This window comes from Martes martes (assembly GCF_963455335.1).
Source record: "Martes martes genome assembly, chromosome: X".
In the NCBI taxonomy this organism is placed as follows: domain Eukaryota; kingdom Metazoa; phylum Chordata; class Mammalia; order Carnivora; family Mustelidae; genus Martes; species Martes martes.
In genome coordinates this window covers 60,283,706-60,301,495 of record NC_137897.1, presented here as the reverse complement: position 1 = coordinate 60,301,495, position 17,790 = coordinate 60,283,706, and positions in this window count along the sequence as shown.

The window sequence follows — 17,790 nt, the reverse complement described above, 5'->3', positions numbered from 1 at the left end:
AATGTAAATGGCATTATTTTCTTAATTTCTCTTTCTGCTGCTTCATTATTAGACTATAGAAATGCGACAAATTTCTGTACCTCAATTCTGTATCCTGTGACTTTACTGAATTCATTTATCAGTTTTATTGTTTTTTTGGTAGAATTTATAGTTTTCTCTATATAGTATCATGTCATCTGCAAATAGTGACAATTTTACTTCTTCCTTACCAATTTGGATGGCTCTTATTCATTTTTCTTATCTGATTGCTGTCCTAGGACTTCCAGTACTATGTTGGACAAAAATGGTGAGACTGGATATCCTTGTCTTCTTCCTGACCTAAGGGGGAAATGCTCTCAGTTTTTCACCATTGAGTATAATATTAACTGTTGGTTTTTCATTTATGGTCTTTTTTATGTTGAGGTATGTTCCCCCTAAACCTACTTTGTTGACGATTTTTATCATGAATGGATGTTGTACTTTTTAAAATGTTTTTTCTGTGTCTATTGAAATGGCTTTTATCCTTTCTCTTACTGACGTGATGTATTACGTTGGTTGATTTGTAAATGTTGTACCACCCTTGTATCCTCTGAATAAATCTAACTTGAGTGTGGTGAATGATTATTTTAATGTATTGTTAGATTCGCCTTGCTAGTATTTTGTTGAGGAATTATGCATTTATGTTCATAAGAGATATTAGCCTGTAGTTCTCTTTTTTTGTAGTGTCCCCCCCGCCCCCGGTTTTGGTGTCAGGATAATGCTGCCTCATGGAATGAATTTGGAAGATTTCCTTCCTCTTCTATTTTTTGAAATAGTTTGAGAAGAATAAATATTAACTCTTCTTTAAATGTTGGGTAGAATTCCCTTGTGAAGCCATCTGGTCCTGGACTTTTGTTTGGTGAGAGTGTTTTTTGTTTTATTTTGTTTTAAATATTTATGCCTGGATTTTCCCAGGCAATTTTATTTTATTTTTATTTTTTATTTAAATACAATTTAGGTAACATATAGTGTATTATTATTTCCAGGGGTAGAGTTTAGTGATTCATCAGTTGCATATAACACCCAGTACTCATTACTTCAAGTAGCCTCGTTGATGGCCATTCCTCAATTACTCCATCCCCGTATCCATTTTCCCTCCAGCAACCCTCAGATTGTCTCCTAGAATTAAGAGTCTCTTATGGTTTGCCTCCCCCTCTGTCTTCATCTTATTTTATTTTTCTTTCCCTTCCCCTATGTTCATCTCTTTTGTTTCTTAAGTTCCACACATGAGTGAAATAATATGATATTTGTCTTCGACTGACTTATTTCACTTAGCATAATACCATCTAGTTCTATTCATGCTGTTGCAAGTGGGAAGATTTCATTCTTTATGATGATTGAGTAATATTGTGTTGTATATATACACCACATCTTCTTTATCCATTCATTAGTCAATGGACGTCTGGGCTCTTTCCATATTTTGGTTATTGTGGACATTGGTGCTATAAACATTGGGATGCAGGGGCCTGTTCGAATCACAATGTTTGTATCCTTTGGATAAATACTTAGTAGGGCAATTACTGGGTTGTAGGGTAGTTCTATTTTTAACTTTCTGAGGAAACTCCGTACTATTTCCCAGAGCCCTATTCATGTAGTAGTCATGAACTCCTTTAGTTTTTATTTGAGAAAGTTTTTAATCTCTCCTTCTATTCTGAATGATAGCCTTGCCAGATAGAGTATTCTTGGCTGCAGATTTTTCCCTTTCAGCACTTTGACTATACCATTCTACTCCCTTTTGCTCTGCAAAGTTTCTGCTGAAAAAGTCACTGAGAGCCTTATGGGGTTCCCTTATTTGTAATTGTGTAATTGTCTTCTTTTGTCTCACTGCTTTAAAATTTTTCTTTATCACTACTTACTGCTATTTTAATTACTATGGGTCTTAATGTGGATCTCCTTCGGTTGATTTTGTTGGGGGATCTCTGTGTATCCTGGAGCTGGATATCTGGTTCCCTCCCCCAATTTGGGAAATTTTCACTTATTACTTCTTCAAATAGGATTTTTTCTGCTCCCTTTTCTCTCTCTCCTCTTTCTGGGATCCCTGTAATGCAAATGTTCTTATGCTCGATGATGTCACTGGGGTTCCCTAAATCTATTCTCATTTTGCTTATTTTTTTTCTTTTGCCTGCTTAGCTTGGTTCCTTCTCATTACTCTGTCCTCTAGGTCTCTCATTCTTCTGCTTCATCTAGCCTACTATTTATTCCATCTAGTGTATTTTTAATTTTATTTATTGTGTTCTTCATCTGTGATTGGTCCTTTTTTAAAATATCTTCGTTCTCTTTGTTAAGGGTCTCACTGATGTTCTCTACTCTTTTTTCAAGTTCGGTGAGTATCTTTATAACCATTAGTTTAAATTATCTCTCAGGCATGTTGTTTATCTCCTTTTCATTTCAGTATCTTGCTGTGATTTTGTCATGTTCTTTTATTTGGGACATAATCTTCTCCCTTTTCATTTTGTCTCTCTGTGTCTGTTTCTGTGTTAGGAAAGCAACCTATGTCCCCTGTACTCGAAAGTAATGGCCTTATGAAGAAGAGGCCCTGTACTACTCTTCAGTGCAGTGTCTCCTGTTCTCCAGACCTGGTGCTTCATGGGTGCCTCCTATGTGTGTTGTGTGCACTTTGCTGTTGTGAGCTACTTTTTCCTTCAGTCCCATCATCTGCAGGGCTCTATTTGCTTGTTGTGGGCAGTGTTTGGTCCTGTGATATTAGTGGGCCAGTCTGGGGATGCCTTGGGCTTGAGTTGAGTCTGGCCAGGCATTTGTCAGAGATGCTGTAGCAACAGACTGCTGGGTTCTTTCCCTGTGTTGTGCTTTCATTAGTGGGCAGGACCTGCGGCTGAGAGTAGCTTGTCTGTCCCCAGCCTATTGCCGGGGCCATAGTCTGACTGGTGTGTGTGGTTATCTTTCCTTCTTCCCAGGGTAAGAGTGAATTTGGCATGGTGCTGGATGCTGTCAGGGCTGCTTACACTCTGGCAGGCCTGTGGCACCACTATGGATGGGCTCCAGCTATGAACATATTGGATGGGGGTGGATCTGCAATGTGTTGAGGGGGGCAGGGTGGTGGTGTTAGCAAGTTAGGCCATGAGAGTCTGTGCCAAACTGGTTCCCACAGGTGTCCACATGTTTATGCTGTGGGGTGGTGAAGGGAAATGGCACCTGCCCACTACTTTGTTCCTGGAAGAGTCTTCCAGTGATCTCTGTCCTTCTGGGACATGCTCTGAGTTGAATAAACTGCTCTCCCTCCCACATGCCCCAGGCCTTTTTTTTCCAACTGCTGCTTCTCTGTTGTATCTCTATGGGGCTTTTTGTTATGCTGTCTCTTTAAGGGCACGGACTCAGCTTCCTCTTGCCCTCCTAGCTCTCCCAGAGCTGATTCCACTGATTTTTAAAATTCTAGGCTTTAAGTCCCACTGGTTTTAAGAACTTATGAAATTCGGTCCTTCTAGCTTCCGAAGGCAAATATTATGGGGATTCATCTTCTTGGCAGGGGCTCCCCAGGATGAGGGTCTGGTTTTTTTTTTTTCCTGGAGAAGTGGTCTCCTGTGGACAGACCCATGGGTCCGTTTAGTGCCCAACCTTGTCTTTACCCTTCATACTCTCTTCTGTGTGGCCTCTTATCTACATTTAGCTGTGGAGAGTTTGTTCTGCTGGTAATCGGTTGTTTTCTGGGTTATTTACACTGATGTGAGTGTTATCTAGTTGTATCTGTTGGACAAGGTGAGTTTAGGGTCCTCTTATTCCCCCATCTTCCATCTAGGCTCCATCATTTTTGACAATGGTTTACCTTAGTTGGGCTTAAGGAGTTTTATTAGTTTGTTTGTTTGTTTGTATTTTAAGAAAGGAAACTTCACTGAGCTATTGCCATCAGAACTTGTCACCCTTAAGCAAATGGTCAGGCTGAAAGAATGGTCCAGAGATAAATAACAATGTCCTAATGGGGATATTTAGGAAAGATTGGCCATTAACACTTGTCAAATTTCTCATTGCTCAGCAAGTTACTCCATGTTTGACAACAGGAGTCAGTACTAGTGTATTATTAAGAGGACAAAACCTTAAGACTTCGATTTACCATCTATATTTACATTCAACTGTCTCTTCTGTTTTCTAGAGTTTCTGTGTTTTTGCCTCATCATAATTTGCTGTTCCTCATATGTTGTGGCTATGAAAACAATAAATACACTTAAAAGGATTTAGTCTAAAGTAAATCGGCTCCAAAAAGATTCTTTTGAGTAAAACCTACAAACTTTACTGTATAGATAGTGACATCTATTCTGACTTCCTTGAGACTTTTTTTCTCTTTTCCTTTTATTTTCTTCTTTGTTCCAGATATATGAGATTGCTAGAGAAGTGACCTTTGGATGAGTGAGGTGTTGTTTATTTGGATTTTGGAGAGTAGTTCTTATCTTGGTTCAACAGTTTAACTGTTGACTTAGGCCCCCTTCTCCTCTGGGGCCAGTGAGGCCCACTGCTATAGGTCAAAGGTGGCAGTCAGGTAATAGAGGTATATACATCATCTCACTTCAACTGTCTGGGTAGACCTGCCTTTAGGGGGTAGTCTCTAGGGGCATCAAGAAGAGGCCTTTTTGTTTTGGTGGTAAGTGGGGATTAAGAAATGTGACATTTTTCTGGGTGCCTGGGTGGCTCAGTGGGTTAAAGCCTCTGCTTTCGGCTCGGGTCGCCATCCCGGAGTCCTGGGATCGAGCCCCGTGTAGGGCTCTCTGCTCAGCGGGAGCCTGCTTCCTCCTCTCTCTCTGCCTGCCTCTCTGCCTGCTTGTGATCTCTCTCTGTCAAATAAATAAATAAAATCTTTTAAAAAAATGTGACATTTTTCCTCTTGAATATAGTAAGTCCATTTGGAATGGACATTTTCCTGCTAAACTATCTTTTCTCTGGCCCCTTGGGGAATGGCAGAGGGAACGAACATCTGTGAAATATATAGGTCAAGCAGCAAGTAGGCTGGGCAGGCCCAGCAACTCCTTCACAAGAGTTGAAGGCCAAGGTTCCTGAGCCTGAGCCAACATGTCTGGGGAAGAAAAAGGGGCTGGCCCAGGACAGACTAATGAGTGTGTGTGTGTATGTGTGTGTGCCCAAGTCAGTGCAGAGTAGAGGGTGGGGAGAGGAGAAAGAGAACCAATCTGTACTATAACTTAGGGCTCCAAAGCTTCCTGTGATTGCATATTGTTCTTTTTCGAACATTCATTCAGCCATTCTTTTTTCTTCCAAATCTTTTCCTAGTTTCTTTCTTTTCTCCTCTTCCCCACTTCTTTCTTTCCTTCTCAATTCCTTTCATTTCTCCCGTCCTTCTGTCTCTCCAGGATAGTGAAGAACATCTGGACAGTTTGAGTGGTCTGATGCTGGAAAAGCATTAAAAAAAAAAAGATTTTATTTATTTATTTTTGCGGGGGGTGGGGTAGTGGTGGGGAGATAGATAGATAGAGAGAGAGAGACAGAGAGAACAAGCAGGGGGGAGGGGCAGAGGGAGAAGCAGACTCCCTGCTGAGCAGGAGCCCAAAGTGGGACTCAATCCCAGGACCCAGGGATCATGACTTAAGCCGAAGGCAGAAGCTTAACCAGCTGAGTCACTCAGATGCCGGAGCAGCATCTTTTAAAACAGGAGACTATCATCTTGCTGCCCTTCTCCACAATTCAGGGATTTCCAATTCATCCATTTAGAGTCTGTTTGTGTCTCTCCTTCCTGTTCATTTTGCGAGGCTGAATGAACCACATGAACTGCAACCCTCTCCTCTGATAACCCCGTTTCTCTGCATTTTTCCTTGACTCACTAGGGACAATCACACATCTTTTTGGATAGAGCGCTTGGCTGGAGGCAAAGGACCTGGCTCCTCTTCCCAAGCTCTACTCTATACTTTTGGTGTGACCTTGGTCAAGTTCCTGCACTCTTTGGGGCCTTAGATTCCCTTTCAATAAGTATGATAAATAGAAAGGAAGGGGCACCTGGGTGGCTCAGTGGTTTAAGCCTCTGCCTTCGGCTCAGGTCATGATCTCGGGGTCCTGGGATCGAGCCCCACATCGGGCTCTCTGCTCGGCAGGGAGCCTGCTTCCCCCCCCTCTCTCTGTCTGCCTCTCTGCCTAGCTCTGATTTCTCTCTGTCAAATAAATTTATAAAAAAAAAAAAAAAATAGAAAGGAAAACCTTTGCAGCCTGCACTCAAAAGTGATGCTAAATAGAATACTTGGGCTTCCAAGATCTTCTTAGCCTTTGTCTCACCCCTTTCCTTCCTACCTCTCTTCCTCCCAGGAAGCAGTTAGTTAAGTGAAAAGCCACACCTAAGGGTATGGTCTGAGTAGAAGGACTGAGTTATTTTTTACTTCTTAGTGTAAAATATATAATCACAAAGAGTCCCTAAGCAAGAGGAGGGCAGGGTTAATGTTCTGAAAGTGTAGGAATTTTATAGGAGTAAAAACAAAGTTCTCTCTCTGACATTTTCTTCAAAGGTCCAGGATGAAGTGTTTGGATTTCTGTTAAACAGGGAGTTTGGCCTAGAAGCAGGCCATTTCCCAGGTGGTGGTTGTGGGTGAGGGAACTGTTGGTTTGAACAGGACATTATTTGGCTGTACTCTGTGGCGATTTGTGAGCCCAGGCCTTCCTTCCTTATGATTGGGAACCTAGCAGCAGGGGCGTGGGTCTGCTTTGGTTTGTCTAACTGTGAAAGAAGCAAGAACAGGAGCCTCCACGAAGGCCTACAGCTGCCTTCCAAGGAATTTCAGTGTATCTGGGAGCACAGAGGCTGAGTCATATTTTGGGAGAGGATTGTGTTTTTATACCCGCAATGCAGGGTGTTGCCATAATATTAATCATTATTATGGTTAAAAACAAATAAACTCATCTTGCAGTTATGACAAATCTGTGTTTTGGCTCTTTCTTGCCCCGGCATTGTCTTTCTTTTAGCTTCTGCCTTAGGGAACCAGAGTTTAACTCCATATTGCCAGAATAGGCAACTGCCTTTCTAACATCATTTTTTGGGATTGCACATGGGATTGCACATAAAAAAAATTCCACTTCTATTAACCAATATTAACCAATATCTACAATTTCACTGTGTCAAAATTAAGGTACTCTTTTAAGATAAACTGAAATACAATTAGGTGCAGAGATTTTAAGTGTACAAGTGAATGAGTTTTGACAAAAGTTTATATCTGTGCAATCCAAACCCTTATCAAAATACAGAACATTACCGGGGCACCTGGGTGGCTCAGTGGGTTAAAGCCTCTGCCTTCAGCTCAGGTCATGATCCCAGGGTCCTGGGATCAAGCTCCATATCGGGCTCTCTGCTCAGCAGGAAGCCTGCTTCCCCCTCTGTCTCTCTGCCTGCCTCTCTGCCTACTTGTGATCTCTGTCTGTCAAATAAACAAAAACAAAACAAAACAAAAACACAGAACATTACCATCACCCAAAATATTCCTTCTCAGTTAATCCCCAACTCACCCCATAGGCAACCACTATGATTATTTTTTTCTACCATAGATTATTCTGCCTGCTCTTGGAGTGTGTGGATTTTTTAAAAATTTCACAGAAACTCTTATTTATTCAAATATACAACCTAGTTTTCTTTCCTTCCTAAAAATCCAGAAAATTTCATTCAGTATATTTAGGATGGAAATACATATCCCTTTTTAAAGATTTTATTTATTTATTTGACAGGCAGAGATCACAAATAGGCAGAGAGGCAGGCAGAGAGAGAGAGAGAGAGAGGTGGAAGAGGGTCCCTGCTGAGCAGAGACCCTGGGATCATGACCTGAGTTGAAGGCAGAGGTTTTAACCCACTGAGCCACCCAGGCACCCCAAAAATACATATCCTTAAAGGGTATACTATGCTTTCAATATACATAATTATCACTAAAAATGAATCACATGCATTGAATCACCTCCCAGAGGTAGGTCTATTCAAAGACTAAGAATAGACAAAACCCTACTTACGACCCCCTACCCCCCCATCCTTGCCCCCAGCTCTCACCTTTATGGAGCCTATGAAAACCTAGGGGGTGGGGGCTGCTAGCACACTAGTTTGCCTGAGGTCAAAGCATCTGTTTTCTCTTCTGGAAAGTTTGCAAGGCTCTGCATGCATAATATACCCATCAAGGAAACTGGTTGAATGGGTGACGAAATCAGCCCTTATCAAGCATTTATGATATACCAGGCCCTGCACTAGGCATTTTCCATATATGATATCATCTAGACCTCAAACCTCTGAAGAAATTGTCATTATCTAATTTTATGTGTGGAAAAATGGAGATTTCAGGTTAAATAATTTGCTCAAGGTCACAGTGCTACTTAATAGTGGTCTAATGGAGTCTGAGTGACTTTTCTGTACCTTCCTACACCGAAGGTACAGTCACCTGGAGTCAAAGTCCCAATTTCTCAAAAGAAGTGGTATGAAAGGATGGTACCACTGCCTAAATGGACCACAAGTAACAAAATTTAGTTTTGGTAAAGAATCTTGTGTACTTGTAGGGAAATTGTATGGCTTATCTCCAAAGAAAACAACTAAAAATAATGTTCAACTCTAATTAATAGTATGCATGCTGAAATGTTTATGGGTGAAATGTGGTGATGCCTGCAATTGAGTTTTAAATGAGGAAATCAATAATCGGATGAATTAGGATTAAACGGGATTGTGCTGATGATCTGAAATAATGTTCCTCAAGCACTTAATGCAATGCCTGGTACACAGTGGTTACATTTTTAGCATGGCAGCTACTATTATCTGTTAAAGTATAAAAAAAATTATTAAGGAAGGTATTTAGTGTTAACTGCCATGCTAGTGTCTACTGTGGATTTGTCACGTAGATGGCCTTGCTGATCAGAGTTGCAAGGAGATCTTGTTAAATTGTGAATAGAGGAAGAGAAACAAAGAAAGCACACATTCAGGACCTTTTAGGGGCCAGTGGCTCCTTTGACACAATTTTTGGTGGTTCTGGGACTAACATGTCTTTTTTTTAGGTCACTCCATTTCTGAAAGTCAGTACTTAATGTGATTTCCTTGAGTTTTCTGGTTCATATTCTCCTCCCTTTGAAATAGTTCTTTTTTTTAAAAAAAGATTTTATTTATTTATTTGACAGAGAGAGATCACAAGTAGGCAGAGAGGCAGGCAGAGGGGGAGGTAGAGGGTGAGGGGGAAGCAGGCTCCCTGCTGAGCAGAGAGCCCTATGCAGGGTTTAATCCCAGGACCCTGAGATCATGACCTGAGCCAAAGACAGAGGCTTAACCCACTGAGCCACCCAGGTGCCTCAAAATAGTTCTTTCTTTAAGATGCCTTGGCTGTACTATATAGGACGGTCAGGTCCCCCAATAATGGGTCCGTGATTAAAGGAGCAAGACTGATACAAAGCAAAGGTCAAGCAAAGCTTTATTTCACGACAAGCATCAAGAATCAAACCGAACGTTTGGAGCCACGCCTCTTACATAGAGGGTGACCTCTCTCTGCTTCACAGACTAGCTTTTAAGGGCAAAGGCCACGTGGTTGGGCCTGGCCACGCACAGGTGGCCAATGAAATTGTAACACACAGAGAAAGCTGCACAGTCATGCTAGGTCACACATGGGTGGCCAATTGAATTACAATTCACCCCATAGTAGCTATTTGAACTAGCCTATCACCTTGGTCAGAATTGGCACCCAAAAGGCAGGGCCCACACTCCTTGGTAGCTAGGGAGACAGTATGTGGGCTTTACTGATTGGATGTCTCCACCTGACCCGGCTCATCCCTGCATTCAGGCTGTTATCTCCACCTGACCTGACCCACCCTTGTATTTGGGCTTTGTTACCTGGGACTGGTTTCCCTGGACTTGCTTTTAAGTAAGTTCCCCTGGGGGTGGGGCAGGGTCAATTTAAGTTTTACTGCATAAACAACAAAATGGCTGTTCAACCGAGGTGGGGCTGCTCTGGCTAAATAGGCCCTTACAGGACCAACACCATTTTTTAAAAAAAGATTTTATTTATTTATTTGACAGAGAGAGAGGGGGAGAGAGATCACAAGGAAGCAGAGAGGCAGACAGAGAGAGAGGGGGGAATCAGGCTCCCTGCTGAGCAGAGAGCCTGATGCGGGGCTTGATCCCAGGATCCCGAGACCATGTTCTGAGCTGAAGGCAGAGGCTTAACCCACTGAGCCAGCCAGGCGCCCCCAGACCACCACCATTTTTAGTATCACATTCCATTTTTTTGCTTTTTACTATGTTGGCAATCACCAGTGTGATGTATTATCCCCAATGGCCGGTTCCCAAGAGTGCTACATCTTATCTAATCTACATTTATCTAAATATTATTTAAGCCTCAAGACCCTTTTGAGTTACACTGCTCTCTCCCCATTCTGATTATTGTTCTTACTGTATGTAACACACCATTTAGCACATTATTGTTTCGTGCTTCTATCACTCAGGTTAGATGATAGTGAACAACTTGAAAGAGGGGCCATATCTTGGAGAAACTTCATAGTGAATATCAATCTAATTTATGCTCTTGCTTGTCATAGATTCTCTTTTCTGAGACACATTTCCTAGGTTCCTAAGCATATGTATTATTAGTTCATATAACTGCCAAAGTATAATATAGGTATTATCAAAATAAGTAGTGGGGGACTATCATAGTCCCCCATACTCCCCTCGCCACTTTATTAGGATTAGAAATACAATTTATTAAATTCTCTTAATTTTTTTTCTCTACCTGTTTGTTCTGTGCTAAGTGAAATATACTTTTTGGTAAATGATAAATGCAAACAATGCAGCCCTTTTATGCTACAAACTACATTTGCCTTCAAGCCAGAGGAATATGGAAACTTGCCTACGTTAATGAGAAAAAATCACTAGTTTTTATTTTTAATGTTTCTACTTTAAGGTTTATTGAGAGTATCTCAGGCAGTATTAAACTTGAGGCTTCCATGTGAAAAAATTCAAATACTCCTTAAGCCTCATTATTTACTTTGATCTTAATATTAATGGATTTTTACTATTATTTCCTGAGAGAAGGGGATGGGGTAAAAGGAGGGACCATGAGGGTCCTGGACATTTGGCCAGGGGGAGATTGTCCTGAAGGGCAGAGAAAGGCATAGGTAGGGGGATGTTGGGGCCCTGCAGACAAATCACCAAGCTGTTATTTTTTTCCATGGACTGTTCATAGACACAGGTCATGCCTATTGCTGCAGGGATTTTGTGACTGTTGGGGGAGGCAAGGGAGGGATAAAAGGAAGACCACTTAATTTAATGAACCATTTTGCTAGCATGGACCTCAGGCCCTGGCTCTAGAGCAATAGACTCAGACCTCAAAAAAAAAAAAAAGAGAGAGATAACTGTCTGCTCATGTGTTTGGGCCATTTTAGGCTAAGCCCATGGGTACTGGGCAATTTTTGTGGGTCAGGTCTTGGCTCCAGGGACCATGGTTCTCACAGAGTTGAGAAATCTGAACCACTTTGGGAACTGCTAGGTATCTGAAGGGGAAAGGAAGAGTGTGTGAGGACTTGGACTTAGTGAAAGACATCAATGTTAAGGCAAAGTGTGCTCTTAGATGTAATCTATTCTGTCAGGCTAGGCCCTCAAATTGTTTTACCTAGTGGCCCAGAAACACATTTTGCCTTTTTCTAGAACCCCTCATATATATTTTTTTAAACTGGCTGCTTGAAGTTTATTTTCTACTTAGTCCATAGGCATACAGTTATAGGGTGTCAGTAAGACTCAATTTGGCTTGGATAGTAAAGAATAGAGTTCTCTCAATTGCCCTTTTTGGTATTTTGCTGTTTTGATATAAAGGAACCCAATTGTTTCTGCTTGCCACAACTTGCCTCTTCTACAGGGAGGGGAAGAGATGGGCTCTGATGAGCCTAACACCTCCTGAAGCTTGGTGGCTGGTGGTAGTCACTCAGGACTAGGGCTTGGTGTTGGCTTTGCCAGGCTGGCCAAAAGGCTGCTTCTTCAGAGCCAAGTCACAGGTGATTGTACCCCTGGAAGCCTGTGGAGATAGACCCTACCCTACCTTGATCAAAAAACAAACAAAACAAAACAAACAAAACAAAACAAAAAACCAGGCTCAACACTGCCCTATGTGTCTTTCACCCGAGTTTAGAGGAAAACAGATAAACTAGGGTGGAGAGTCCCCAATTATGGTCTCGACAGCTGTCTTTCCTGTCATTCTCCGCTGCTCTCCTACATCTACCCTCATTTAATGGCAAAAATGGCCTCTTCAGCTGTCCTTCACTTCCCTAGTTAGAAATCTCCTTCCAGGGGCGCCTGGGTGGTTCAGTGGGTTAAGGCCTCTGCCTTCAGCTCAGGTCGTGATCCCAGGGTCCTGGGATCGAGCCCCATGTCTGGCTCTCTGCTCAGCGAGGAGCCTGCTTCCTCCTCTCTCTCTTTCTGCCTGCCTCTCTGCCTGCTTGTGATCTCTGTCTATCAAATAAATAAATAAAATCTTTAAAAAAAAAAAAGAAATCTCCTTCCAAACCTAGCCAGATCACTGGTTATTGTCATCACAGCACCTATCACTACCTCAAATTACCATTTGGTTATTTGGTTGTTTATTCTCCCCTCTTCATCCCCCTGTCCCATGTATGTTCCATGAGAACAGGGGCTGGCTGTGTTTGGTCCTCTACCATATATCCCCAGAATCTGGCAGAATTGGTCAGGCCTCTTCTCTGTCTCCTGAAAACACCCTGCATATCTTCACTTTGTACCTTTGCTCTAAGTATTTCCCTCCTCTGGAATGCATTTTTCCCTGTCTACCCAATCTTTCTTATCTTACAATGCTGGACCCATGTCCCACTTCCTCTAGAAAGGCCTCCCTGATCACTTTGGCCCACAGAGACCTTCTCCTTCTCTGGCTGTTGTAGCCTTACTGTCTTTGCTACGCATTTTGCTGATTCTTTCTGTACTGTTATGTGTTCCTTCCCAAATGTTTCCTTTCCACTGGTCTTACCTCTCCCAGTGGATTGTATCCACAGTACTTTCCTGCTTTTGATCAGGTCTAGATCTTCTCTCTCACTTCAGGGTAAATGAATTTGATTGTGCTCATTCAGTGATACAGATAACGCATCTGAACACAGTAAACAGTTTCTTTGTGTGGTCTAAGGAGCATATGCTTCTCGTTGTTAAATACAGATTCCCAGATACTTCCTCCACAGATTCAGAATGTATAGTTTGGAACGGGGCTCTGGGATCTTTGTTTGAAAGAAGATTCTTCTGATGTGCAAAGTTTGAGAACCAGTAATTTAGGGAGACCCATCTTGGTCCTGGCTCAGCCATTAACCAGCTACGTGACTTTGGGTGACTCATTTGTCCCCTCTGGGCTTCTCTTTCCTCATTATAGGATGAATGTGACCTTTCAGTTCTAAAAATCAGCAAGTCTATGTTCTGCGAAATCCTGGAAGGTAAATTTCTTAGTATATGTATCTTAGAATCTCAATTACAGCATATTTAAGTATTGTACCTTAAAGGGAGTAGGTGGTTAGTAAACACCAATGAATGAGTGAATGAATGAATGAATGAATGGAGGTAGCTGGGAAGCAGGGAAGGGGAAACTTACAGCAATCTAGGAACAGTGGTGTAGCACACCACATTACACAGGCCTGAGTTAGAATCACAGTCTTTGCCAAGTCAATTGATTTCTCCAACTCCCCATTTCCTCATCTGTAAACTGGACGTGTTAATAGCACCTACTACATAAGGCTGTTGGAGGATGAAATGAGATAATGTCTATAAAAAGCTTAGCATACTGTCTGGCATACAGTTAACACTTAATAAGTTTGTTTTCAATTAATTCACCCCGAAGAGGAGCAAATGATTGCTTCTCAATGAGGCAGAACCTGAATTTCAACCATATCCCAGACTCCTCAGGTCTCCCCACTTTGCACTGGCCTGCAAGTTAAAGCGGGGAAGAACAAGGAATGTTGTGGGAAGTCCATAGAGGCCCTGATTATGAGGGCAGGTCCTGGAAACCCGTCTTATCTGACAGCAACAGCTGTAAGGACCTGATTTAGAACCTGGGAGTAATGGGCTGTGGTCTTGGAGTGTGCTATACCTTATCTGTGGTCTAGGAAAACCAAAGTGTCAAAGCATCATGATATTTATCATCAGAGTATGGAGAGAGTATGGGGTTTGGAATGAGAGTATTTGGGTTCAAGGTTTAGTTCTTGCAGGAGACTTCTCCAACTTTGTTGTACCCCCACATCTTTATATGGGTCAGGTGCCCCTTTCTATGTTTCCGCAGTGCCTACTATTTTCCTTATCATACTGTTCAGCTGTGTCACTATCTCCTGACTCTTATCTATAGTAGACTGAACTTGGTGAGAATGAGGACAATGTCTTGACATCTCAGTATTCTGGACAAAGAACATATTGTCTGAGTAGAGCAGATGTGCAGAAAATGTTTTGGAACTCAACTCAAATGATTAGCTGATGTACTGTTGAATTTAGCCATTGATTAGCTTTGGGCAAGTCAGTTTACCTCTTTAAGTCCATAAGAGAAGGATGGATAAACAATTTACCAAGGTAAGAGAGAGACAGGCAGACAGACAGACAGAGGCAAACCAAGAAACAGACTCTAACCTAGAGAAAACAAACTGATGGTTATTAGAGGTAAGGTGGGGGATGAGTTAAATAGGTGATGGAGATTGAGGAGTGCACTTGTCATGAGCATCAGGTAACATATGGAATTGCTGAATCAGTATATTTCACACCCGAAACCAGCATAACATTGTATGTTAATTAAGTAGAATTAAAATTAAAACTTTGAAAAAGAACAACTTATAAGAGAGGCCTGAGGAGTCCTTTCATCCTGGGTGCAGCTGGTTTGTACCAGTTATTGTGATGAGCACTAGGTGTTGTATTGAATCACTACATTGTACACCTGAAGCTAATATTACACTGTTTGTTAACTAACTGGAATTTAAATTGAAACTTAAAAAAAAAAAACAACACAACTTACCAGGGTTATTGTGGGGCTCAACCACTTTCAGGTTTCTTTCTTGTCCCTTCCCACCCCCTAGACTTGTTGACCTTTACCTAAACCTATTTACCATCCCTTGAGGACTCTATTTTCCCTTCTCTAGGCCGTTTAATCACCAAATCTGGAAAAGAAATGATGCTAATGTGTTAATGGGTGTTAATTGGATGATATATTTACGTTTCAACAGGGAACTTTTCCTGCTTCAGGAGGAATGAGTAATGGTAGATTCCAGGTGCTTGGGCAAGGGAGGGCTGGGTTTTGTAGTTGTTAAGGGGCCTTTTAAGCCATTTCTCAAACTGCCCTGGTAGGGAGCCACCCACTTTTTGTCTACAAAGGGCTTGCCGCCACAATTTACACTGTGTTCCCCTGCCGAAAATGCCTGAGGCATCTAGGGCCACATGGGGGATTCTCTCTTTCTTTTTAAGATTTTATTTATTTATTTGAGAGAGAGCAGGCCTGAGAGAGTGTGAGAGTGCATGGTTGGGGGGGGGCAGAGGGAGAGGCATAAGCAGACTCCCCACTGAGCAGATCCCAGGACCCCAGGATTATGACCTAAGCCAAAGGCAAGCCCTTAACCAACTGAGCCACCTAGGTGCCCCAGGGGATTCTCTCTTGTGAGGCCTCCAAAAGCACATAGAACCAATCTCTAGTGATTTATCAGTGTCTCCCCTAAGTTTTGAGTCACACTGATTCAGGAGGCCTGATGAGCTCTGTACCAGGCTTGGAGATCAGACCTGGGCTCCAGAAAAGCCATTAGCCTGCAAAGATTATTTCTGCTAACCCCCCTAAGCAGCTCCTGAGGCTTTTCACATGCTCACAGAATAGCCTGGGGTCTTTGCTGGGGTCCAGGGTTAAATTCCTTTGGAAAGAGATGTAATTCTTGGTGAAAAATTCGTCTGGTGCTATTAATGTTGACCAGAAATAGATATTGTGCCTAAAATATCAATGTCAATTTCATGGGTATTGAGGACCAGGAGGGGAAGGTGAGGGGTTTACTGGCTGAGGGTAGTTTGAGTTTGCAGGTATGGGCAGGGCTGGGGTAAGGATGTCCCTGCATGGCCTGTGGGCATGAGTGTGTATTTTGAGTGTGCATGCCCTATATGCATAGTCTCTGAACTGGTCATTTTGTTCTTTTTTTTTTTTTAAAGATTTTTATTTATTTATTTGACACAGAGAGAGAGAGAGCATAAGCAGGCAGAGCAGAAGAAGGAGATGGAGAAGCAGGCTCCCCACTGAGCATGGAGCCTGATGTTCAGCTTGTTCCTGGGCCCTGGGATCCTGACCTGAGCCAAAGGCTGTCACTTAACCAACTGAGCCACCCAGGTGCCCTTGTCCTTTTGTTCTTTTCAGTATTCTATAGTGCAAGATTTGACTCTGAAAAGAAATTGTTCTTCCTTCCTGCTTTATATGTAAATATAAACCACACCTCAGTTTCTTGGAGCATCGTTCTTGATTGTGTTGAGATCTGAAATGCTGAGGGCATGCTATGTCACCACTCTGGGTCTCAGGGTTTCCCACACAGAATGTGGAGACCTTGTATAAATTTTGGGCAAGTGATCCAGGAGAGGTTGGACCAGAGGACCTGAACTTGGCCAGAGGCTGGTTGTCTTGTGGCTGGTATCACAGGGCTTGCCAGCCATTTCTACTCCTCTGCCTTTTTCCCACCTCTCCAGAGGAGGAATGAAGAGGGAAAGGGCTGAACCTCACTTCCCTTCAGTTGGAAAATATCTTGTTTCCCAGACTTTGTGGGGTTAGTGGCCACTAGGTTGCCCTACACCTCAGCCCCTGCCAGGAACACTGATGAAGGCTCCACTTGTATGTGTATTGGAATCGCATGCTTTCTCTGTGACTCAGACTCAGACAAACCTATTTCTTTTAGTGGGGCTGCCTCAAGATGTAATGTAGATGCTAAATGTGTTCATGGGCCAAGAGGTGATTGACAGGTGATTTACTTTCAGTGCAGAGGGATTGTAAGTTAATTCTTTGTTGGGCCCAGAGTGCCAGAACAGGGGCTTGGAACTCTCTTGGCTGATGGGGTGTGAGGAGCTGGCTGAGAGGGGCAGAATCTCTTTGGGGATAAGAATAGAAGTTGCCAAGTGGGAATCTGAAGGCCAAATCCAGCATTCACATTTTATGTGACTTGAACATTGTTTTTTTTTTTTTTTTAAAGATTTTTATTTATTTACTTGACAGACAGAGATCACAAGTAGGCAGAGAGGCAGGCAGAGAGAGAGGAAGAGAAGCAGGCTCCCTGCTGAGCAGAGAGCCCGACGCAGGACTCGATCCCAGGACCCTGGGATCATGACCTGAGCTGAAGGCAGAGGCCTTAACCGACTGAGCCACCCAGGCGCCCTGACTTGAACATTGTTTTAAAACATTTTGCAAGAAAAACAAAAACGAAAACAAAATTTTACATTGGTTGCCCACATTTAAAAATTCAGAAACTGAAAATAATAGGATCATATAACACTGGGTAAGGTACCTGCTTGATAACAATTATATTGAGTAGTGTCTGCTACATTTGGGCAGGATCTGTACTTTCCAGTTTTCCACACTCCCCAATTTTCTTACTGTGTGCGTTATGCCTTGTGTACTTTTCTCATTTAGACTACCTGTCTGGCTCCTGTAGGCCAATTTGTGATCCCTGGACTTTTAACACTGATCATCATTGGATAAGTCTTATGGGGAGATTCTGTTGGAGGGGATGGAAGACCAGAAGAAGAACAGGGCCTGAAATAGTCAAAAAGCCTGAGAGAGGCAGCCTGAGGTCACCACTGGGCATCCTGTCAGGCAGAGGGATCACAGCAATAGGGAGCCCAGAATCTAGCAT